The 23,835-nt window shown below is 40.9% G+C and overlaps 1 protein-coding gene across 4 annotated transcripts in view; it reads right to left on the reverse strand.

The window, feature by feature from the left end:
- The window catches only part of GNB4 (G protein subunit beta 4), a 60,596-nt gene extending 37,715 nt beyond the window's left edge, over positions 1 to 22,881 (reverse strand). The window contains exons 1-2 of one of the 4 annotated variants that reach the window (XM_082744407.1): positions 22,543 to 22,881; positions 21,845 to 22,207 (exon numbers count right to left, since the gene is read on the reverse strand). The gene's annotated coding sequence lies outside the window, so the exon portion shown is untranslated. Of the gene's footprint in view, positions 1 to 7,343; positions 7,470 to 10,134; positions 10,159 to 18,679; positions 20,237 to 21,455; positions 21,731 to 21,844; positions 22,208 to 22,542 lie in introns of those variants that run through there. The other 3 variants (XM_082744409.1, XM_082744408.1, XM_082744410.1) reach the window with 3 other exon arrangements.
- Between the last annotated feature and the right edge of the window lie 954 nt (positions 22,882 to 23,835).

The following is a 23,835-nucleotide window of genomic DNA, read 5'->3' on the forward strand; positions in this document are numbered from 1 at the left end:
GACAGAGAGTAGAAGTACAAGCAGTGGGGAGGGGCGGGGGGAAGAGGGAGAAGCAGGGACCCAACAACCCAGGGCTCAATCTCAGGACCCTGAGATCATGACCTGACCAACCAACTGAGCCATCCAGGAGTCTCCACTTCCTAAGTATTTTAAAGTCAGTCACAGACAGCAAAACATTCCACTCTGAAATCTATCAGCACTCATCTCCAGAAATATTAGGACACTTCTCTATTAAACCATATTAACATTAATAGATCTATCAAAATTAACAGTAATTATTCAGGGGCTAATATACCTAGTCCATTTTCAAATTTCCCTAATTACTCCACCAATGTCTTTTTACATCTGATCTGTTCAAATTAGGATCAAATTACAGATGACATAACACACTGGGTTATGTCTGCTACATCTCTCCATCTAGAAGTATCCATTGCCTGCTATAGTTCCCCCTAAAATACTGACTTACTGGACAGAATGAGCGACTTGTCCTTTTCAATGTCCTGCATTCTGCTTACTTCCTTATGGTCATTTAACTTGTTTATCCTCTATACTGCCCATGTTATAGGTAACATGCAGACTTAGTGGTATCATAAAACAGAGCACACTTAATCTTTGTTCATTCGCTCCTTGTAAAGCTAAGATTGGTGAGGGTATTCAAGTGTTAACAATTCAGGCTATTTTAAGTCCTCAGTTTCATCTAGCAAACCACCACCTGTGGGTAACCTTTCACTTTTAAGTGGATACTTTGTATCAGGGTTAAACATGCCCAAGTCTCTACCTTTAAAAAAGAGAGAGAGAGAAAAAATGCCTTGACTCTACAGTTCACTATCACGGGGCCGTCCTTTTTCTACCCTTCATTATGAACTCTCAAACAGAGCTGTCTATACATGACCCCATTTCTTCACAGGGACTTCTGAATTCTCAAGCTTCATTCACTCCTGTCCAGCTGCCGTCAGCTAAATTAAAGCAGGCATCATGGAAATGGGGGAGTGGTGAGAAGGCATGGGTCTGAGAAAGGTTTCTAGTGGCAAAATCAGAGCCCTTGAGATGCTTGTACCAAATGAAAGGTAGCAGAATATGCCATCCCAATGATGGTTTAAGGATGTGGCACAGAATTATTCAGAGAAACAGCAGACACAGGAGAGACTAAAAACAAGAGACCTTATCCTCTGAAATGGAAATTTAAATTTATAAAGAAAATCTCTACTTGTCAGAGTGTCTTGCTTTCTGTTCTAGGAAGGAAAGGACTCTAAACCAGAGAGTCTGAACCAATATAGAGTGCAGGATTTAAATCTGCACCAACACATCTTACCTTTGTTTACGCTTGCCTTGCCTGATAACCTCCCAGGACTGTCCCCTTCCCTACCCCACCAGCACTCCCAAAGGCGCCAGTTCTTCTTCCTCTAGCTGAAGAGACTGTCTGTCAGCTGGTGCCTTGGCTACCTTAGGGAGTTACACATTTTTCTCCCTAGAAATCTCTGATGTATATGTGAGGGATACAAACATGTTCAAAAACTTGTTTTTCTCATTTATCTTTTATTGCAGGGTGTCTCAGCCAAGAACTCAGAAAAGTAAAGAGAAAATCACTTTTCCTCCGTGACAGAGAGAACTGCAAACTTTCTCCAGATGCCTCAAAAGAAATGTTAAAGCTGCCGTCCCCTACCTTCCATGACCTACTGCTAAAAGGAGGAACTTGTTTTTCACTCTTTAAGGAAAATTGATTGGTTCTGTCACTAAAGAGAAAGAATATTTTGATGACACACTTTCTGTTGCTCTTTTCTTCCCACCTGACAATTGCTGAGAATACCAATAAGGATCACATCGAGCACAAACTAAATTATAAATGACTTCCATACAAGCCTAGAGCTGACTAGGGTAAAATGAAGCCACAAAGATACCCGTAGGTGAAACCAAGTAAGATAAATCCTAGTAAGTTATGTTTTGAAGGTCTAAAGGAGGATCTAATGAAGTGGCCAGTCCCTGTACTGCCCTGGTCTGTGGACGTATCAGGGCTATGAAAGCTCTGGATTCCTGAGGATGATATTGTGGCATAAGGTACAGTTTATTAAGTCGCTGCCTCAAACGGTCAACTAAAGCATGCTCCAATTCAGACTACCTGAAGGTGCTAGGTAGCCCTTCTGGCTTACCTCCTCTTATCTCAGTTTGTATAGTGGGATATAGAGAGAATATTGTTAAGAATGATTGTCAACAGTTGGGTTGGGGTGTGTGTGCAGCAGACCATTGGGCTATTTAGTAAGCCTTGAGGTTGATTTGGTTCCCATATGTCAGAAGCTCTAAAAAAGAAAGGAGGGGTAGCATAATTGATGCCTCTTTGCCTTCAGCTTCGGGGCTTTTCACTATGTCTGAGTCCTCAGAAGTCCTACTCTGTTTTCTGTTAGGTGCCCCTCCAGGGGCACATATTTTACTGCAAGCAACAAAGTCCTCCAGCTACTTGTCCTCCTGTAGTTAGATCCTTTACATCCATAGTTAATAAGAACAAAAACCAAGAAAATGGCAAAATAGTTCATAATACTTTGTGAATGTAGGGGAGAAACATGGAAAGTAATGGCAGGACAAAGAAAACCAGAAAGATAAATAGTCAACCACCACTACAGAAATTTACCACTGGGTACAGCCAGGTGAACTGCCTCATAAATGAACTCCAAATCTTCCTTAAAGTTGAAGATACTCAAGAACCCAACCTATGAAGGGAGTAAACCAAAACATACTCTCTCACTGATCATCAGACTTCACCTGAATTAATGACCAAAAAAAGAAGTGATGCTAGGCAAAAATTAAGGTTTTCATCTACACTGGTCATACACCTAACAGAGATTACTTAAATTAAAAAGAAAAAAGAAAAAGAAAAAGAAGAATTGGCAAGATTGGGGGAAAAGGTAACTCACTCTGGTAGGAAAGCTATTGGAAAATAACTTGGCCACTATCTAACAAAGGTGAGGATACCTCTATCTTTCAATATGACAATTCAATTTCTGGGGGCCCCCAGCTGGCTCAGTAGGACATGCCAGCCACTCCTGATCTTGGAGTCATGAGTTCAAGCTCCACATGGGGTATACAGATTACTGTTTAAAAAGTTTATTAGAGGGGCACCTGGGTGGCTCAGTGGGTTAAAGCCTCTGCCTTAGGCTCAGGTCATGATTCCAGGATCCTGGGATCCGGACTCTCTGCTCAGCAGGGAGCCTGCTTCCTCCTCTCATTCTGCCTGCCTCTCTGCCTACTTGTGATCTCTGTCAAATAAATAAATAAAATCTTTAAAAAAAAAGTTTATTAGAAAAATAAATAAAACTGTTTAAATAAAATAAAACTGTTTAAAAAGTTTATTTGAAAATATAAAGTTTATTAGTTTATTAGAAAAAATAAGATTCAATTCCATTTCTGGGTACATAAGCCCTAAAGGAAACTCAAGTACATGTGCTCATGTGTCAAGAGTTGGATTCAGGGCCACCTAGGTGACTCAGTGGGTTAAGCCTCTGCCTTCGCCTGGGGTCGTGATCTCAGGGTCCTAGAATCGAGCCCTGCATCAGGCTCTCTGCTTGGCGGGGAGCCTGCTTCCCCATCGCTCTCTGCCTGCCTCTCTGCCTACTTGTGATCTCTCTTTCTGCCAAAAAAAGATAAAATCTTTTAAGAAAAAAGAAAGAGAGTTGGATTCATATAATACTACTCGTAAGAGCAAGAAATTTAAAACCACAATGCCCACCAACAGAAGAATGGATAATTGTAGTGTTTTCTTTCACAATGAATTATTATATTACAAGAAAACAAATGAACTACAAGTACAGACAATCTAGAGTAATCTGAAAAGTAGTATTTGAGCATGGGGGCAGGGGGGGTAGGGAGTGGAAAAAGTTCCAGAAGACACATACCAGCATAATTCTTTTTATAAAGCTCAAAAACAACTAAGAATGCATACCGATGTAACAAAATATTCTTAAAGGGAATGATAAACAGTACAAGAAAGAAGCACACAAGTACAATAGCTGCAAGTAATGGTTAACTTTTGAATCGTGAGCTGGGTTTGCTTTATGGGTGTTTATGTTACCAATGAGCAAGCAAATATATAGAAGTGAGTCACAGTGGATCCACAATAAATATAGTTAATTTAACTCTTGCACTAAATTGAACAAGGAGGAGCGCCTGGGTGGCTCAGTTGGTTGGGCGACTGCCTTCAGCTCAGGTCATGATCCTGGAGTCCCGGGATGGAGCCAGCATCAGGCTCTCTGCTCCGTGGGGAGTCTGCTTCTCCCTCTGACCCTCCCCTTCTTGTGCTCGCTCTCTTTCAAATAAATAAATAAAATCTTAAAAAAAGTAATAAATTGAACAAGGAGACCCTTAGACTGAGGCGGTTCTAATACCTTAACAAACTACATAAGCAAACCCAAACCTAAACTTGTAAAACCCAAGGACAACCAATCACAGCCAACTAGGCTTTCCAAATAAGGCAACCACATAGCTATAGCTAATCAAATAATTTCCTTGCTTTGCTTCTTTCTCTAAGAATCTTGCCCCTACGTATGCCCAATCCAAATAGATTTTTGCTAAAAAACAAAACAAAACAAACAAACAAAAAACAAAAAAAACTTAAATATTTAATATGCCTCCATTTAACTCTTACCACACCTTAAGTCCACTGGGAACCATAAAATAAGTGGAATGAGGTAAAAATAAAAGGAAATGGAGGTTCAGACAGGTGAAATAACTTGCCTAAAATTAGAGGCATGGGGGGGACTGAATCCAACATGTGTGAGAGTCTGGAACGCGGCTGTCTTCACCCTGCCACACTGATGTTTTCAAAGGGCAGCTCATCAAACTTCTCTGCTAAATCTGACTAATGATATTACCCCTCCTCATTCCCTTTACTACTATGGCTTTCATGACCCCAACTTCCTAGATTCCCCTTGTATCTCACTATTGTTTCTCTGGGGTTTTTTTTTGCTGTCTGTCCCCACCCCATTCACTTAAATACTTATATTTCCCAGAATCTATCTTCAGCCAGCTAGCCAAGAAACTTTCCTCCTAGGAGGAGGGAAAGATAAAGGAATACGAGATACAGATGAGCCATCTCTACATTCCTTTACAAAAAACAAAAACAAAAACAAAAAACCCACAACTACAGGGGTACCTGGCTGGCTCAGTTGGTGGACCATGGGATTCTTGATCTTAGGATCAGGAGTTCAAGTCCCACGTTGGGAGTATGTAGAGATTACTTAAAAATAAAGTCTTAAAAGATTTTTTGAAATTATACATAAAAACACAACCAAGAACAAAACACAAAAAACATCAGAAGGATTCAGTGTAATTGTCAAGAAATTTCACCAATGGTGATTTTTAATCTAGGTCATATTGAAGCGGTTCATCACAATCTCTGAAGTAGTACTGAAATGGTAGACAAAAGCAATTTGAAACTAATAACTTAACAGAAATTAGTTTAATATAAGCACAGTGTCTTTCAGTTACCATAACTTCTTGACTAAGTTCTTTTTCAACATGAATAAATGATTCATTTAACACAACTGAAATTACTCTATCATATAATGAAAGCATTGTAAGTTGAGAAGAAAGCAGCATATCAGTTATCTTTTTAAAAGTTCAGCTGTGCCAGTTACACATATAAAAAAAAACCAATGAGCCACTGTATCCACACTAATTAAAAAAAAATACACTTGCGTAATTCAGCCTTCCCTCTCCACTTCTTAAAACGTCCACAGAATCTTTACCAAAGCAAGGCATTATGTAGTCTATACAATTATACTGCTGTGTGAGTGAACAGAGCCATTTTCATCTATATGCAATAAGGAATATGAATTATTTCTTAGCTATTAATAATTTTCATCCTGATCATGAAAGCTCACAAAGCATGAAAGAATATTTTAGGTTGTAAATTTAGGCATAAAACTACTTTTGCTTAGTAAGTCTATTCATCAGAAAAATTCAAATTTGTTTTTATAATCTCTAATGTTCTACGTTTCTCTTGGCAATCTGTTAATTCCTATACTCTGTAAAATTAAAAAAAAAAAAAAACACCTAACTGCAAACCCATAATGAATTAGGTATTTAAAGCTTTTACAATCATTCTTAGCATGGAATTTATTTTTGCTTCATTTTGTTTTTTTTAAAGATTTTATTTATTTGACAGAGAGAGGGATCACAAGCAGGCAGAGAGGCAGGCAGAGAGAGAGGGGGCAGCAGGCTTCCCACTGATCAGAGAGCCTGATGCGGGGCTCGATCCCAGGACCCTGAGATTATGACCTGAGCTGAAGGCAGGTGCTTAACCCACTGAGCCACCCAGACACCCCTCTTAGCATGGAATTTAAAAGCACACTTGTCTATCCACCCCAAGCATTGCACGTACAGATATTCCCATGTGGCTTTCACAGAAGTCAACTAAAAACCTAGGACTGCAGGGGTTGAATGGATAAGCCAGAAGAATACAAGTTAGAGCTGCTGAAACTGTAGCACAGGCATTCAGGTTTTTTTACTTTCTCATCCCACTGAACACTTACAGGCCCCCAAAGTAAAAAATTCCACCTCTTGTGAACTGCCGGCCGTCTGTGTTGTCTGTGTTCTAAGAAACAAATAAGGTGCTCACGCTCTTCAGTCGGTTTCCCTTCACCTAACCGCTATGCTGTGGCACGGTTCCTTCTTTCACCGGACATTTAATGAATGTCTATCATGCACAAAGACCTGAGGCTATGTGTGAACAGGACAGCTCCAGTTCCCCAGGAATTCACACTCAAGTAGGAAAACAGACATTGAGGGGCACACTCCCATAGGTCCATAATCTCATTATACACAGCCCTAACACCAGGTGTGGCTTGGATCTGGGCAGTGTTCAGATTTTAAAAAGGTATGGACCCTGGGGCAGCAGCCCATATAATTAAGGAGTATTTCTGTAACAAAACATAAGCACATTCACAAGTAGGTGGGGAAAAACAGACTAGCAGGTTTCAAGTTAGATCAGGCCTGGTTGCCGTACAAAATGCGTCCAAATCGTGTAAGGTTTTGCCACTAAGTGATGTATGAAAAAAACCTGCCATTTGCATAGCATTTTGGATCTCCAATTTCTGGAAAAGAGATTATTGACCTGTAATGCCTAAGAGGAAGATCACATGGCACAAAGTCAGGATAAGCCCAGAACTGAGGCGTTAGTAGGAGTCAGCCAACCAAGAAATAGCATTCATTGCGCACTTTTGTGCCATGCACTATTCGAAATTCTCCACAGTAACTCATTTAATGGCTTCAAATCAACCTCAGAAGGTAGGGGCTAGTATCTTCCCCATCCCACAGAAGACGAAACCACAGGTTATGGAGCTTACCACACATACCTGAGTTCATATAACCTAACAGCTTGCTGACTCACTCGCAGAGTCCTTACTGTGTGATCCCAGGACTGCTCGCCTGCTCTGAGTCTCAATTTGCTGACATCAGTAGCGTGGAGATACCCTATGGGACTGTTTGGGAAATCAGAAATGCACATTCACAAAATGTCCTTGGAACTTTAAGTGAGGGCTAATTTGGCCCAGCAAGGGAAGTATCAAAGACATTATATAACCAGAAGCACTGATCAGATCATTATCAGTATCTGGATCAATAGATGTAATACAAAATACTTTAAACAAAAAAGAAAATACAATTATTACCAATTATTACAATTTTCACAGCCCCAGCCTCCCAGTTGTGCGGCCATGTAACCCCTCTGTTCTCTCCGTAACTCCTTGAGAGGTGCAGAAGATCCCTCCCTGAGAACTCTGGAGACTTCTGTTGGCAAGGAGAGGACTCTATCCCTATCCCCTATTATACAGACCAGGACTCCCTAATGAGTGGTAAGGAGAGAAAAGAGAGTCAAAAGGGGAAAGAGGGTAGGAGAGAAAACATGCAATTATGTAAAGGCCTTTCTCAAACTCCACCCACCTGGGAGGACAGCAGTACTGGGCCCAGCCCAGCATGCGGCCAACCCCCAACTCCAATGCCTTGACTCTGAGATTGAAGCCCTCCCTGTTCGTCAGGTGTGTAAGGGAAGCAGCAGCACGGTTGCTAACCACGATTCCACTAAATAACCTGATCCAAAGTGTGGGAACCAGCAGCAGCAGTACCACTGAGAAACTTGCTAGAAAAGCACATTTTAGGCCTTTCCCAGCCAAGCCCCCCCCCCCCCCCCCGATTCTGCTGCCTCCTACCGTCTGAAGAAACACAGGTCTGAACTAGGTTCTATAGGAAACAAATCTAAAACCTTTTGACTGAGGGAAGGTTAAAGAATGTATTCATTAAGGGGCTCCCAGGGGGCTCAGCTGGTTAAACGTCTGCATCCGGCTCAGGTCCGGATCTCAGAGTCCCCCATCAGACTCACTCTGCTCAGCGGGGAGTCGGCTTCTCCCTTTCCCTCTGCGCCTCTCTGCTGCTTGTGCTGTCTCTCTCTCACACTCTCAAATAAATAAAATCTTAAAAAAAAGTTTCCTAAAAAAACCTAAATGGCATTTATATTATCTTCCTGCTCAAACAAAACATCTAAATACTTAAAAAATAAACATAGTAGTTGGAATACACAATTATAGAAAAAAAATTCCCATTCTTATCAGGTTTTTTTTTTTTTGTTAATAGGACAGGATTATTTCCCATATCTGAACTGTTAAAATTTTTTGAATTTTTTTTCTGAGGAATGCCTTCAGAATGGTAAGAGAAAAAACAGACACTCCCCATATAAATTTCCTATTTCTCAAACACTCACAACTTAAAGATATCTGTTTTTACAAAGAAATCATTAACAATTTCTTGACGTATTTCAGGTGTTATCTTCCCCTTCCTCAAGGGAACAATCCATCTGGCAAAAACTTGAATTTTTTGGCAGCCACTACCTTCTTTAAATCTGTATTTGGTCATGCTATTACTCTTTAAGAAACTAAGAATGAAATAAACTCAAGAGTTGAAAGGACATCTTCTATCAGGAAATACCTAGGACACCAGAAAGAGAGATGCTTGAAAAAAAGTTTTTAATTTAAGACTTAAATGCACTGATCTTTGTTAAAGTAGCAAAGCATGTGAGAAAACACCTGCCAATACTCCTTCATGTATCTCCGGAATTAACTAAAAAAGGGACTTAGATTCTCAACTGCCAAAAGTAGCTCTTACTAAATTTTTTTCTTTAAAAAAGAACTTTGTGATTTAGTTTTCTTAACAAGTCACAACATAATCAGTCCACACAGAAATCAACCAACAAGAAAACAAGCTCTTTATCCAGACCATCATAAACAGATCCACTGGGGGTGAACCCTCTGGGGAAGAATTAGGGGCTCTCTCTTTGAACAGGACTTGTCATCGTGGCAGAAATCTAAACGCAGGTAGTAAATTCCACGGCCCAATAAAATGTCATGCATTAAAGTAAAAAAAAAAAAAAAAAAAAAAAAAAGGAAGGTATTCATGGAATTTAAAGTAAACGGATTTTGTTGTTTCACTCCTACACATTTTTACATTTGTGTGTTATAAATAAAATGTGTGACGACTGTAGTTTTTAAACTATGCCATTTATAAAAAGCTGAGTGTTTCATCATAAATTCTTTAGGTTTAATTTTTAAATTACAAGTTATAAAATTATCCTTTAAATCAAGGAAAAGGGAAGAACTCTTTGAGACAAAGGTAGTAACAAAACCTAAGATTATAATAATATCAGGTACTATATAAAAACCAGATGCAGAGTGCCTCTTCTAAATGTAGAATGCATGTGTTTCCATTCTTTTAGTGTATTCTCCCTACAGAACTGGAGAGAAAATGGAAGCTTTAAAGTGAAGAGGTTTAGCTTTTTTCTAGTGAACATTTGGGAAAGCTTTCAAAAGGATTTTTCTTTCTGCATTATTCCTATTATTTTTAGCAACAGTCTTAACATATATAAGAAATGAACACTATCCTGACCTGTCAAATCCAAATTGCCTCCACTACAAACATGTCTTTAACTCCTACCCTGCACTAGGCACTCACAACGACCCACCCCAATCAAAAAAGTTTATCTTCTTCCGAAAAGTAATTACTGACTGATATCGGTATAGAAGGGCTGCAACAGAGCACATATTTTAAAATACTATGTAACCAAAACCGAATGTTTCATGAGAATATGACTGCACTTACCATACTAAGGATCTCCCTTAAACTGAAACTGTTTCTAGAATGCTTATATTTTTAGCTGCACTACCTCTTTTCCTTTTACTTAGTCCTACAACTACCTTCTCTAAGTTGAGAGGCCTCAATTTTAGTATTTCTAAGACTTTGTGACTCAGACATTAGGAAATAAATTACGATTATATAAATTACAAATCCTAACTTTCTCAGACTGTCTTTTCTCAGATGACTTCACTCAAGTATTACTGCCTCTTGGATTTTTTTTTAATTTATTTTCTGCATAACAGTATTCATTATTTTTTCACCACACCCAGTGCTCCATGCAATCCGTGCCCTCTCTAATACCCACCACCTGGTACCCCAACCTCCCACCCACCCGTCAATTCAAACCCCTCAGATTGTTTTTTATTTTTTTATTTTTAAAGATTTTATTTATTTACTTGAGAGAGAGACAGTGAGAGAGAGCATGAGCGAGGAGAAGGTCAGAGAGCGAAGCAGACTCCCCATGGAGCTGGGAGCCTGATGTGGGACTCGATCCCGGGACTCCGGGATCATGACCTGAGCTGAAGGCAGTCGTCCAACCAACTGAGCCACCCAGGCATCCCTCAGATTGTTTTTTAGAGTCCATAGTCTCTCATGGTTCACCTCCTCTTCCAACTTCCCCCAACTCCCTTCTCCTCTCTAACTCCCCTCTTGGATTTTTTAAAAATATACTTTATTTATTTATTTGACACAGAGACAGAGAGATCACAAGTAGGCAGAGAGGCAGACAGAGAGGGAAAAGCAGGCCCCCTGCTGAGCAGAGAGCCCAATGAGGGACTTGATCCCAGGACCCTGAGATCATGACCTGAGCCGAAGGCAGAGGCTTAACCCACTGAGCCACCCAGGTGCCCCTATCTCTTGGATTTTTTTTTTTTTTTTATGGGACCAAGTATGGTTCATCTCTGTATCACTAAATCACACAGTCTTAGATCACTTTAAAGTCACATAATTTGTGTTGTGTGTGTATTTTTTTTCAACCAAAATCAATCCCTTAAATTAACCAGAATTTGTTACACATTATTCTTGATTATATCTAAAAAATGTTTAAATGAATCCCACCACTAAAAGATGAAAATATGGGGGCGCCTGGGTGGCTCAGTGGGTTAAGCTGCTGCCTTCGGCTCAGGTCATGATTTCAGGGTCCTGGGATGGAGTCCCGCATCGGGCTCTCTGCTCAGCAGGGAGCCTGCTTCCTTAAAAAAAAAAAAAAAAGATGAAAATATGACAATAGTGGCTATAAGAATTTCATCCCAACAAGTGTTTGTTAAGTGCCCATCCAATGTTTCTAGGTTTATAATGTTTATAAGGCATCACGATCTAGCTTATTTGTTAATTTGGCTACATGGCACAAAATGTGACTTGCCAATCACATATTCATGGAAAGGTAGCTGCAACTTCATGTGTTCACAGCTTTAAAAAAAAGTTAAAAATCTTTTTTTTAAGAAGTAAAATTATCTTAAAGTTACCAATAGTTAAGTAGAAATAAGAGTACATCACTTAGCGTCTTTCTCCCACTACAGATCTCATTCTTTCTAACATAAAGCCATTAATACCTAGGTAGAAGGTAAAACTTCGGAGGTTTTACTAATTAAAAAGCAAATGCATCCGTGTGGTATCAGTCTGAGATGAACACTTTTCCACCAATGCCACTTCAGGATCATACTTTATTTACCAAAATATCACACAACTGCTTTCTTGGGTTTAAACTAACAGCTAATAACCCACACTAGCTATCTGTGATTCCACTCCATCCTCAACTCCCTTCCCCACCACTAAGGTTCTCAAAAGCCATCTGTCCAAAGGGTCTTCTCTCTCCCAGGTGGCCTGAATAGTGTTTTAGCAGCACTCACTCTCACATACACCAAGACTGCTCTTCAGCACTGCTGAGGAAACACACATTATTCCTGATGCTTCACTAGCCCTTCAGGACATGTCTCCATTATCTCTAAAAACTTTACAAAGATGTTTCCTCACTGAAAACTAGCGCATAACTATGGATGAAATTTACATAGCAACATTTCTTTTTTATAACCCAAGTCACAAAGGAATATTTGTGTGTGTTTTTAAATATTTTCCCCCAGGGGGCACCTGGGTGGCTCAGTGGGTTAAAGCCTCTGCCTCGGCTCGGGTCATGATCCCTGAATCCTGGGATCAAGCCCCACATCGGGCTCTCTGCTCTGCGGGGAGCCTGCTTCCTCCTCTCTCTCTCTCTGCTGCCTCTCTGCCTACTTGTGATTTCTCTCTCTGTCAAGTAAATAAAATCTTAAAAAAAAAAAAACAAAAAAAGATCTCAGGGTCCTGGGATCAAGCCTCACACCGGGCTCGCTGCTCAGTGGGGAAGTCAGCTTCCTCCTCTCTCCCTCTCTCTCTATGCCTGCCTCTCTGCCTACTTGTGATCTCTATCTGTCAAAATAAATAAATACAATCTTAAAAAAAATTTTTCCCCCAAAAGCTTCCCTAGTCACACATTAATTAATAAAATAATAAAATTCCTTGATAAGTTTTAGTTCTCATAAACATTAACATATAACCATGAAAATACCTAAGTTTTAAAAGTTTTAAAATAACAATTTTTTTTGCTTTTTATATCATGTGACAAGACGACCACATTTTTCTTTTTTTTCTTAAATGTTTATTTAAGTAATCTCTACACCCAGCGTGGGGCTCAAACTCATGACCCCAAGATCAAGAGTCTCATGTTCTTTGGACTGAGCCAGTCAGATGCCCTAAAACCACATTTTTCAAAAAGTTTAGTCCTACTCCCACAACAGCTTCCCCAGAGACCCATTTCATAAGTAATACACATAATGAGGATCCCTTGTTGATGAATTTCAATCCTTAAATAATTAGCTATCGTCCATTTTTCTACTACGTACATAATTTAATATACAGAAGTCTAGGAGATTAAAAAAATGTTTAAATTATTTCCTTATAAAAACCTGGTCACTAGGGACGCCTGGGTGGCTCAGTTGGTTAAGCAGCTGCTCAGGTCATGATCCCAGCGTCCTGGGATCGAGTCCCACATCAGGCTCCTTGCTCGGCAGGGAGCCTGCTTCTCCCTCTGCCTCTGCCTGCCATTCTGTCTGCCTGTGCTCGCTCTCTCCCCCTCTCTCTCTCTGATAAATAAATAAAATATTTTTAAAAAAAAAACAAAAAAAAACCTGGTCACTAGAAGCCTTGTTAACTATCCTAAATACAATGTATGATCTATGTTGAAAGCCAGTTAGACAATGCAGTCTCATTCAGCTTAAGGTATATTACTGGGTTTTTAATTTTACATTACCAAATAGCTAAAGCCCAATTTTCACCCTTTAAACAATTCCAGGATAAGAGTGTGTACATGAGGGCACCTGGGTGGCTCAGTGGGTTAAGCCTCTGCCTTCAGCTCAGGTCATGATCCCAGGGTCCTGGGATCGATCCCCGCATCGGGCTCTCTGCTCAGCAGGGAGCCTGCTTCCTCCTCTCTCTGCCTGCCTCTCTGCCTACTTGTGATCTCTGTCCAATGAATTAAAAAAAAAAAAAAAAAAAAAAGAGTGTGTACATGGGGAACTCCAGAAAAATTGAAGAGGGGAAAAAAATGAGCCAAGCCATTGCTACGTGTTACCATAACAAAACTACCAAAAATCCCTCTGCACAAGCACAGGGACTAATAGGCCTTTGAGCCAGGGACCCCCCCCCCTCCTCATCTTTGTCTATGCCAAAGTAGTGTTCTCCCTCCACAGTACAGATTCTATCAATTTCTCCATACTTAAAAATGTATTACAAGTTAGATGATGAACAAGAAATGGATAAAGATGATGTGGGGGGAGTGTGTGTGCGCGCACACACACAGAGTATTATGCGGCCATCAAAAAGTGAAATCTTTTTGATGTGAAAAAGTGAAATCATTTGCAACAACGTGGATGGAACTAGTTAGAGGGTATTATGCTGAGTGAAGTAAGTCAATTAGAGAAAGACAATTACCATATGATCCCACTGATACGAGAAATTTGAGAAACAAGACAGAGGATAATAGGGGAAGGGAAGGAAAAAGGAAACAAGATGAAATCAGAGAAGGAGAGAAACCATAAGAGACTCTTAATCTCAGGAAACAAACTGAGGGTTGTTGGAGGGGAGGGGGTTGGAGGAATGAGGTGGCTGGGTCATGGACATTGGGGAGGGTATGTGCTATGGTCAGTGCTGTGAATTGTGTAAGACTGATGAATCACAGACGTGTACCCCTGATGCAAATAATACATTATATGTTAATAAATATATATAAATGATTAAAAAAATTAGATGAAGAAGAAGAAACAGTAAGACTTCTAAAAATATAGTATTTTTGAATAAATAAAAATTAAATGTTTAAGGACCATCACTCTTCAGCTGTTTATATAACAAAAAATTACAAACATAAATCAACAGAAGAGGAGATATGATACATCCATACACTGAAATATTACATAGTTGTTAAGATGAGAACCTCAGAGCTCTAAATACTTGCAAAGATGCCAGCATTAATGACACCCCCTGAGCAAATGCTCCCTTTTGGGGTCCCAACTGTACAGTAAGCATTTTGGTGGGAGTATGCCCTTACCCAGCAAGGTATATACTAAGCGTTCTTGGTAATAACCAAACAGCACAGGAAACAACCCTGCTAAAGCCAAAACTGGGTTAGAGAAGGGGTTACATTAAGCTGTGTACTGCCTTAAATATTAAAGATGGACATTAAGAGAAACTTAAATTATTTTATCAAGTCAGTAGTACATGCACATTAAAATCATTTAATATGACTGCTATTGCAAAACAAATTAAGTAAATATAGCTTTGGGCAATTCTAGAAGGCTCTCTGTAATGGAAAAATCAAAAGATTAACCGAAAGAGTAGTTTAGAAAAAGGTGTCTGTGAGCTAAAAATGGAAAAATATTAAAAATATTTTAAGAGAAGGGTGCCTGGGGGGCTCAGTCGGTTTAGCATCTGCCATCAGCTCAGGTTATGATCCCAGGGTTCTGGGATCAAGTCCCATTTTGGGCTCCCTGCTCAGTGGGGAGTCTGCTTCTCCCTCTCCCTCTGTCCCTCCTCCTGCTTGTGCTTGCTCACTCTCTGTCAGATAAATAAATAAAATCTTTAAAAAACTACTTTCAGAGAAAGTAGTATACTTAAACAGGAATTATTTTATATATCCAAAACACTCTGGAGCTAATTTTTTTTTTTTTTAATCCTAAACCAGATCTCTCTTTAACTATTGTCCTTTTTCTTGTCATTAATTCCTATATTAATATGGTCAATTTAGAGGCTTACCAAAAATTACAATTTTTTAGCCTCTGTAATTTAAAAAGTTAATTACCCAGTTTGTGGGTAATTTGTTTCTTCCTAGTGACCCACTATACTCATCTGGCTGCTTATCAGTATTACCTCCACCAGAGGGCAGACAAAAGGAAGATGAAGCTGGGAAAATTACCAACTTGTTAGCTTCCCAAGAAGCTTTAGTAGTATCAACCAAGAAGTTCAAAAGCACTACCGTTATAGGATTCTCTGAGACCGCCTTCCCAACTGGAAACAGTATTAGACAAAATACAGCAGAAAAGGTGGCAAATATTAATTCATGCATTTATTCATTCATTCAACAAATATCTGAGTTCCAACTACATGCCAGTCACATTCCAGGCTCTAGGGATTCAGCAGTAAATAAAACAAACAAAAGGCCCTGTTGTTGTGGCGCTTTAATCTGTATCTGTCTAGGAGACAGATAATAAAGCACATAAACAAACAATTTCAAGTACAGATAAGGACTCTGTGGGAGAAAAAAACCTGCAAGAAGTTAGTGACAAGGCAGGCTATTTTTAAACAAATTAATATGTAATGCCTGAATGAAATGATTGAATGAGCCATGCTTTAAATGGGAGAAGGGCATTCCAGGAAGAATAAACAGTAAATCCAAAGGTCCTGGGGCAGAAACTAACCTGGGATACTGAATTAACAGCAGAGAGGATAGTGAGACTGGAGGGTAGTGAGCAAAGCAGAAGAGATTACACAGGGGTGGGCAGAAGACCAACCATGTAATCATGTGGGCCTCCTAACCACAGTAAAAACTTCAGATTTTATCTAACAGTAATGGGGTTCTGTTGCCTAAGACTGGAAGCTGAAAGATCAGTGAGGAGCTACTGTTGCAGTCCGGTCCCAGGAAGATGGTGGTTTGACACAAAGGCAGTGGCAGTACAAACAATAAAAAACAGCCAAAATCGGAAGGACAGTAAGTTAGGAGCCATCACAGCTGACAATGAGGGACCAAATGCAGGATGAGTGAAACAGGAGACTTCAGAATAACTTTCACTGTCAGCCTAAGCAACGGGATGGAGGATAACACCATCTTCTGAGGAGTAGAAGCTACCACCAGTGAAGCAGGATGAAAATCAAGAGTCCATGTCCCAGAAGCCAAGGGAAAACTGTTTCAGCAGGAAGGAGTTCTCTACCATCCGTGCTAAAGGTGACCAAGAGACCTAATGTGGCAAGACTGATGTCACTGGTGACCATGAGAAGAATCGTTTTTTACAGCACAGGAAGGATCAATCACTCTGTAATGGGTTTAGAAGAGGAGAGGTGGGGAGCTGAGGAATAGATAAGCCTACATGGACTCTTCCCAAGATTTCTGTCATTGTTTTTGGACACAAAGTAGCTTTATTATTTTTTGAGGTTTTACTTATAACATTTCATTTTTTAAAATTTCAAACTTATAGTTGAAAAAAGTAGTATAAAAAAAGAAAAAAGCAGTATGGTGAAAAATACTCTTAGACCTTTCACTTATTCACTAATTGTTAATGTTTGCCACATTTGCTTTATCATTCTCTTTTCATTCTAATAATTATTGCTTGTCCATTTGAGAGTAAATTGAAGATATTCTGACCATTTACTTCTAATAATTCACTGTGTATCTTTCTAAGAACAAGGACGTTGTCTTACACATCCACAGTACAATGACCAAATTCAGAAAACTTAACATTGATGCAATACTATTATTTAATATTCATTACATACTCAAATTCTGCCAATGTCCTGATAATGCTATTAGGTCAGTTAGATTTTCTGATCCAAGATCCAATCCAGGATTATGCACTGCACTTTGTCAGAGCTCTTAAACTTCCTTTATTTAATCTTTAGCACTTTTTCGAAATTTTATTTATTTGAGTGAGAGCATGCATGAGAGAGCGAGTGAGAAAATACATGAGCACATGCACTTGTGCTCGCAAACAAGCAGAGGAAAGGGGCAGAGAAAAGGGAGAAGCAGAGTACCGGCCCTGGGCAGGGAGCCCAACAGGGGACTCCATTCCAGGACCCTGGGATTATGACCTGCGCTGAAAGCAGATGCTAAACCAACTGAGCCACCCAAATGCCCTCAATTAAGGTCCCTCAATTGTTTCTTCTATGTAGATTTTGGTTATGCATTTTAGAAAAACCACAGAAAAGTAATGATGTCCCCAATTAAGCACATCAAAAGGAACGTGTTTTAAGATTTTATTTATTTATTTGAGAGGGGGAGAGAGAGCATGAGCAAGCTTGATCAGGGGAGAGAGGAAGCAGCAGACTTCCCGCTGGGCAGGAGCACACATGGAGCTCCATCCCAGGACCTCAGGATCAGGACCTGAGCTGAAGGCAGACGCTTAACCAACTGAGCCACCCAGGTGCCCCAAGAGGAACCTATTTATCCCACTACTGGTGATGTTAACTTTGATCAGTTGGTTGAGATGGTGTCTGCCAGATTTCTTCACTGTGAAGTACTCCTTTTCCCCATTGGTCATTAATCTCTGGAGAGACCACTGGAAACTGTATCAGTACCCTTCTCCCCATCCAGTTTTCTCCATTAGTAATGCTGGTGTGAACCAACAAGACCATAATTGTTGCAAGCCAGTCAGTTTTCTAATTCTATTACTCCTTCTACATTTTTATTGACAGTCTACTTGAGAATGCTTTCTCCTTTTCCTTTACTTATTATGAACTTGTGGATTCTTACTTTATTCAATGGGTTATAACCCATTATTACCATTATTCATTTTGAGGCTCAAATTTTCCCAGATTTGGCTGTTCAAGCTAGTTCCTATGTCTTTTTGAAGTACCACCACCATTTTGGGGAATACTTCCTTACCCTGTATTCTAGGCTAATCTTCTGCTATTTCTGCCCCAGCCCTGGAGTCAGCCATTTAGACCTGGGTACTATTTGTGCTTACTGCTACTAGGGTATCATTGCTTCTAGACCTTTCCATCAGACAGAGCTAGAAAATGTAACTCTAAATTCAATCAAACACCAGAGATGCTTCACTGCCTTCTTCCATTTCATCTTTATTTCTTTTCCCACAGTAAAAACTCTACCTCAAAAAATATCAATGAATTTACTCATTTGCTTATTTCTATGACACATACAAAATAGTTCAAGAGTTACTATATATCTACCACACAGGGGTCAAGTTTTCTTATTTTTGTAATCCTTTCTATCTTTAGATTTAAGGCAGATAGTCAAAATACTGTATTAAAAACTTACTTGGATTTTTCTTTTCTTCAGAGAGTTCATGTTATTCATTGAAACATAGTTGGTTCCTTTGTTGCTGTTTGTATTCAGTTTTGGACGTTTTTTATTTCAGCCTTGTTAATTTTATTTTTGAACATATAAAACATAAACAAGTTTCCAAAACTATACAAAAAGATATAGTCACAGCAGTGTCATTCCCTCCACTATGCCTTCTACTAAGTTCCTACCCACCTCCTGTAAGTAACTTACTAGTTTCTGGTTATCCTCTCCTGCATTTATTTTTATTCTATCAAAAAATTACGTTTTCTCAAAAAAAAAAAAATGCTTTCTCAATGTGGAGCCGGAGACACACGGCAGAACAGTAGATCAAGAAAAGAATTTTAAGATGGGAGACAAAGGAGCTTCTGGGTGGCTCAGTTGGTTAAGCCTCTGCCTTCCACACAGGCCAGGTTCCTGGGAGAGAGTATGGCTTTGGGCTCCTTGCTCAGGAGGTAATTTGCTTCTCCATCTCCCTCTACCTACAGCTCCCCATGCTTGTGCGCAGACATGCGCTCGTGCTCTCTCTCTCTGTCAATAAATAAATTCTTCAAAAGAAATATCTTCTGGTTTAATTTGAGGAATATCAGAGGGTTCTCATATTCAAAAAGAGACTGCCATATTGTTCATAACCTTCCAAAATAGTTGTATGTATAGCTCTAGAAAACCCACATTAAAATGGGATCATTATTTTGGAAGGATAATCAAGTTTTCACTACCCATTAATGTCAACAGGAGAAAATCTGCCCTGGGCAGAGGGAGGTCTTGAACTCTGAGCCAGGCGTTGAACCAGAAACAGAGAGGTGAAAGAATGGCTGACTCAAGGATCTGTGTACAATTAACACAGCCACATGGTAACAATCACACTGGAAAAACAAATCCACATCTCTGGCATGTCTTGGAAAGTCTACAAATGTGCTAAGGAGTAACTGAGGGTCATTCCTCATGTCCTGGCAAGAAATCACTGTGGCACTGAAGCAAGAAGGTGGACTCCAGGTTCAGAGAGGTCTGGACTTGAATCCCAAATTGAGTGAACTGAACCACAGGCAAGTCATTTAAGAATTCAGGAGCACAGTTTCCTCACCTGTAGAACTGGATAATGCCTACTTTGCCAAGTCCATGTAAGATATAAATAGAATAATGTACAGCATCACCCCCGGCCCAGAACAAATGTCTAATAATTAGTTCCTAGAACAAATGCAGGTTAAGCCAGTCAGCAAGGTAAAGAATTAGTAACAAAGTGTACTTTAGTAACACCCCCCCCCCAAAAAACTCCCAGAACTCACATCATCTCAGGCAGTACTTGGTAAGGGCAAAAAAACGTCCGATACTTTGTTCTAATTCTCAATTTTCAAAAATGTCCCAGAATCTATTTTTAAAGTATAAAAATATGTGCTGACATACTAAAACACCAATGGCTTAAAAGAAACAATTCTAGGAAGATGCTGATCAAATGGCACAAACCTCCAGTTACGAGAGAGGACACTCTGGGGATATAAGGCACAGCATGGTTACTACTGTTAACAACACTGTATTCTATACTTGACAGTGGCTAAATACGGCCACTGGCACACACAGGTGATCAGCGTGTTAACTAATCTTACTGTGGTCATCATTATTCAATGTATATAAATATCAAATCATCAGGTTGTATGCTTTAAACTTATGCCATGTTATGTGTCAATTATATCTCAACAAAGCCGGGGAAAATTACAAAAGAAGAAATTCTACAAGTTAACAAAGACCAATGACTCAAGAATAGCCTCGTAAACAACGCTTATGGCTCACAGACATGCACCTGAATGTACTGCAAGCCATATTAACCAATTTTATAATTTTACAAATGTGTATACACAAGACAGTTAACCACGTTCAATAAAACAGTATTTTAAAAGCTTCTATTTCGGTTTCAGATTCATCTACAATACGGAAAATCTTAAAATGATCTTGAGCCAAATACTGAAATACACAATAAACTTTCAGAGCCACAGATCGGTAATAACCCTAAGTCCCACACGAACGAGTCTTAAAATGTATAATGGCAAAGAAACTCAAAGCATACAATTTTATGTATTCAAACCGTCCTTTTCCTCCACAACTAGAAAAGACTTTTATTTCATCTTAAATAAGCAGTGTGTGCTGTAAGTTCTAGAAGCTCTACTCCAGAGTCACAATCTCAGTTTGCAACACTAAAAAGGAATGAAAATACAGCGTTCTCATCAACAATTAAATCTCAAATGTCTTAAGAAAACTTCCCAGCAGGGTGCTAATCTACACGCCGAGCTATTCTGCCAGTGGCCAAAAGAGAAAAAGATGCATCCACATCCTCTACCAGAAGAGAAAGGGAAGGAGTGGGAGAAAAGGGAAGAGAGACAGAGACCGAGAGAGAGATGCAAAATAACAAAGCATCGTTTCTATAAACAAATGAAAGTCTGTTTTTAAACTTTTGGAAACTCAGTCTTCCCTTACCGTATGGCAATAAATACCAAAGTAGAAGGCAATCATTTTTGAAGCAGTGTTTTGAAGCAGAGAAAGAATGTGGAAAGAAAAGGAAAAACATTTTATCATGTACAGAATATACAAGAATTCATAATCCATTACCCACCCACCCACCCCCAATACTGGACACCACCATTTCCAAAACAAATTTAACACGAAACCGCTAGACTCATTTTTAGCACTCAGCGGAAAACTTTTATGAGCTTTCCCAGAGCTCTCCACCCAATAACCCTTCTGGGCAGTCCCGACTAACCGCTATTTTCGGGGCAACCACCAGCTCGCGCTCTGAGTCCCTCCGGGAGGCCTCGGGGCGTAGGGACCGACCTGGGGGTGTGGAGGCCGAGGGACTACAGGCCGCCCCCTCGCTTCCCAGAGCGAGCAGTCCGAGCCGCCCAGGAAGTGCCCGAGGCGGCGGCCGAGCGGCTGACCCCCGTGCGGGAGCGCAGCGCGACCAAGGCGCGCCCGTCCCGTCCCTCCCGGGCAGGCTCCGCCACCCGGCTCGCCGACCCCGCCAGCCCCACGCTACCCCCGGGCGGGGTTCTGGCGGGGCGGCCCCGAGGCGCCCCACGCCCCCTGCGGGAAGCCCGGGATCCCCCCCGCGGGGCGCTCCGACGAGCCGCGGCGCGTGCGATCGCCGCCTACCTGGAGGGACTCAGGTCCTCGTCGACCGGCCGCTGCCTGAGTCCGCGGGGAGCTCAGCAGCCCCTCGGGCGCGGAGCGGGCGTGCAGAGCGAAGCGCACCGCCGCGACGAGCGCCACCGAGATCCGCCGGCCACACCCAGGCCCGCGCCGCCCAGCAGCCAACTCCGCGGCGCGCCGGGGCCGGGGCGGGGACGTGGCTCGAGGCGCGAGGCGCGAGGCACGAGGCGCGCGGGCCCGACGGGGACGCGGCGCGGGCGCGCGCGCACCCTGGAGCGCGCGTCGCCCGAGCGGGGGGACAGGGGGCGAAGGCGGCGGCGGGCGTCGCGCGCAGCTTCTGCTTCCTATTTTCTGTCTCGTTTCCTGCTAGAAGAAGAAGAAAAACATTAATTCCCAGGCAGTTTCGTTTTCTTGTCGTTGTGGCGCCTGGACGCGAGAGCAACACTTCAGAGCGTCCAAAGTGGTGTGGCCGGTTTCCTTCCTGGCACCGCAGAACCCTCAGTTTGCTCGTGGGCAGGATGGGGGGCTGAGGTAGAAGACCCCGTTCTGTTTAGGTTTAACAGCCTGGAATTCTACGTTTAAGAAAGTAAACTGGAGCCCAGAGTCACACTAAACTGCATTGGAATCCCAGCTGGTCGGGTGACTGCGTACGTCTCAGGGGCTCAGCTTGGTCACAGGCCAAAGAGGGATGATCTCTCTACCTCCTAAACGTGCTAACATATCAAATGAGATGCCATTTGCCCAGAGCCTGCCTCTAAATAAATGACCAATACTTGGAAGTTGTTACTGGTGAAACCAGGCCTTTCACAGGATCCTGGCGAGTCGCTCATCTCTGCAGGAGTTAAACATCATATGCATCTCAACCGAGGTTTTTTGTTTTGTTTGTTTTTTTCCCTTTTCTTTTTCTTTTCTTTTCCTTTCTTTCTTCTTCTTTGTAATGTTTAAAATGTCAGAAAATGAATGCAACTACCCAGTTTGCTTCCTCTGAAGTCAGTACCGCCGGGGAGCAGTTTTCCTCTCCCCACCCCCATCTTTCTTCTGAGTTAATTCCAGTTTGACAGACTGTTGCTATAGCATTCCTTCTCTGACGTCAAACAATTTAAAGAAACCGCCCTGGGTAACGAACACAGCAGAGGAGCTCTTTGTGGAGTTTCTGTGAAGGAGAAAGGTTTGAACGATGTGAGAGAACTTGAACACCTCCGCAGCTTTGCATTTCTTGCTCTTCGGCTGCTTCCCACTATCACCTGGAATAAATCTATTAGTACATTGAAAGAGATGATGCCATGCGAAGCCCAGTCTGTTTGCGACTGTGCAGAACATGTGGACTTTTTGTATAAAAGCCAGACCATGACAAAAATGGAAACTGTTGTAGTGCTAGGATGATGAGATTATAGGTGTTTTTCCCCCAATTTTTTCATTTCCCTGATGTGGGGGTGCTTCTTCCATGAAGAAGAAAGGAGAAATGTCAAATATTCTACATACCAAAGTGTCAGGAAAGTTGATTGAAACTTGAATGGTTTGCATCTGTCACTGATTGTTTTAATGATTAAATCCGAGCTTTAGCACCATCATTTTAAAAAGGAAGCAGAAGGAAATTATTCCTTAAGGAACTCTGATTATACACCAGGCGCTCTGCTTTATTATATTGTGCTTAGTTCTCATGATGACTTTACAATGTACACTTTATCCCCATTTTATAAATAAGGAAACCGAGACTGAGTGAGATTAATTTACCTGAAGTCACACAGGGAATGGCAGAGCTTACATGGAACCTATATTGGATTGACTTCAGAGCCCACTTTCTTTAGATATTTTCTGTCTTGTCCTTGTGCCCTGGAACTTTGATGTTATAGGCCTTTGAGAAGTAATCGGGTTAAGTTTATTCATTGAATAACAAGTTGCTAATATTTGGGAAAACCTGGTTGAAATTACTGAGATATTCTATTCCAGAAAAGAATGAGGGAAATATAAATCAACAACTTCTTACTACAAAA

Source organism: Mustela nivalis (genome assembly GCF_964662115.1).
Source record: "Mustela nivalis genome assembly, chromosome: 1".
Lineage (NCBI taxonomy): Eukaryota > Metazoa > Chordata > Mammalia > Carnivora > Mustelidae > Mustela > Mustela nivalis.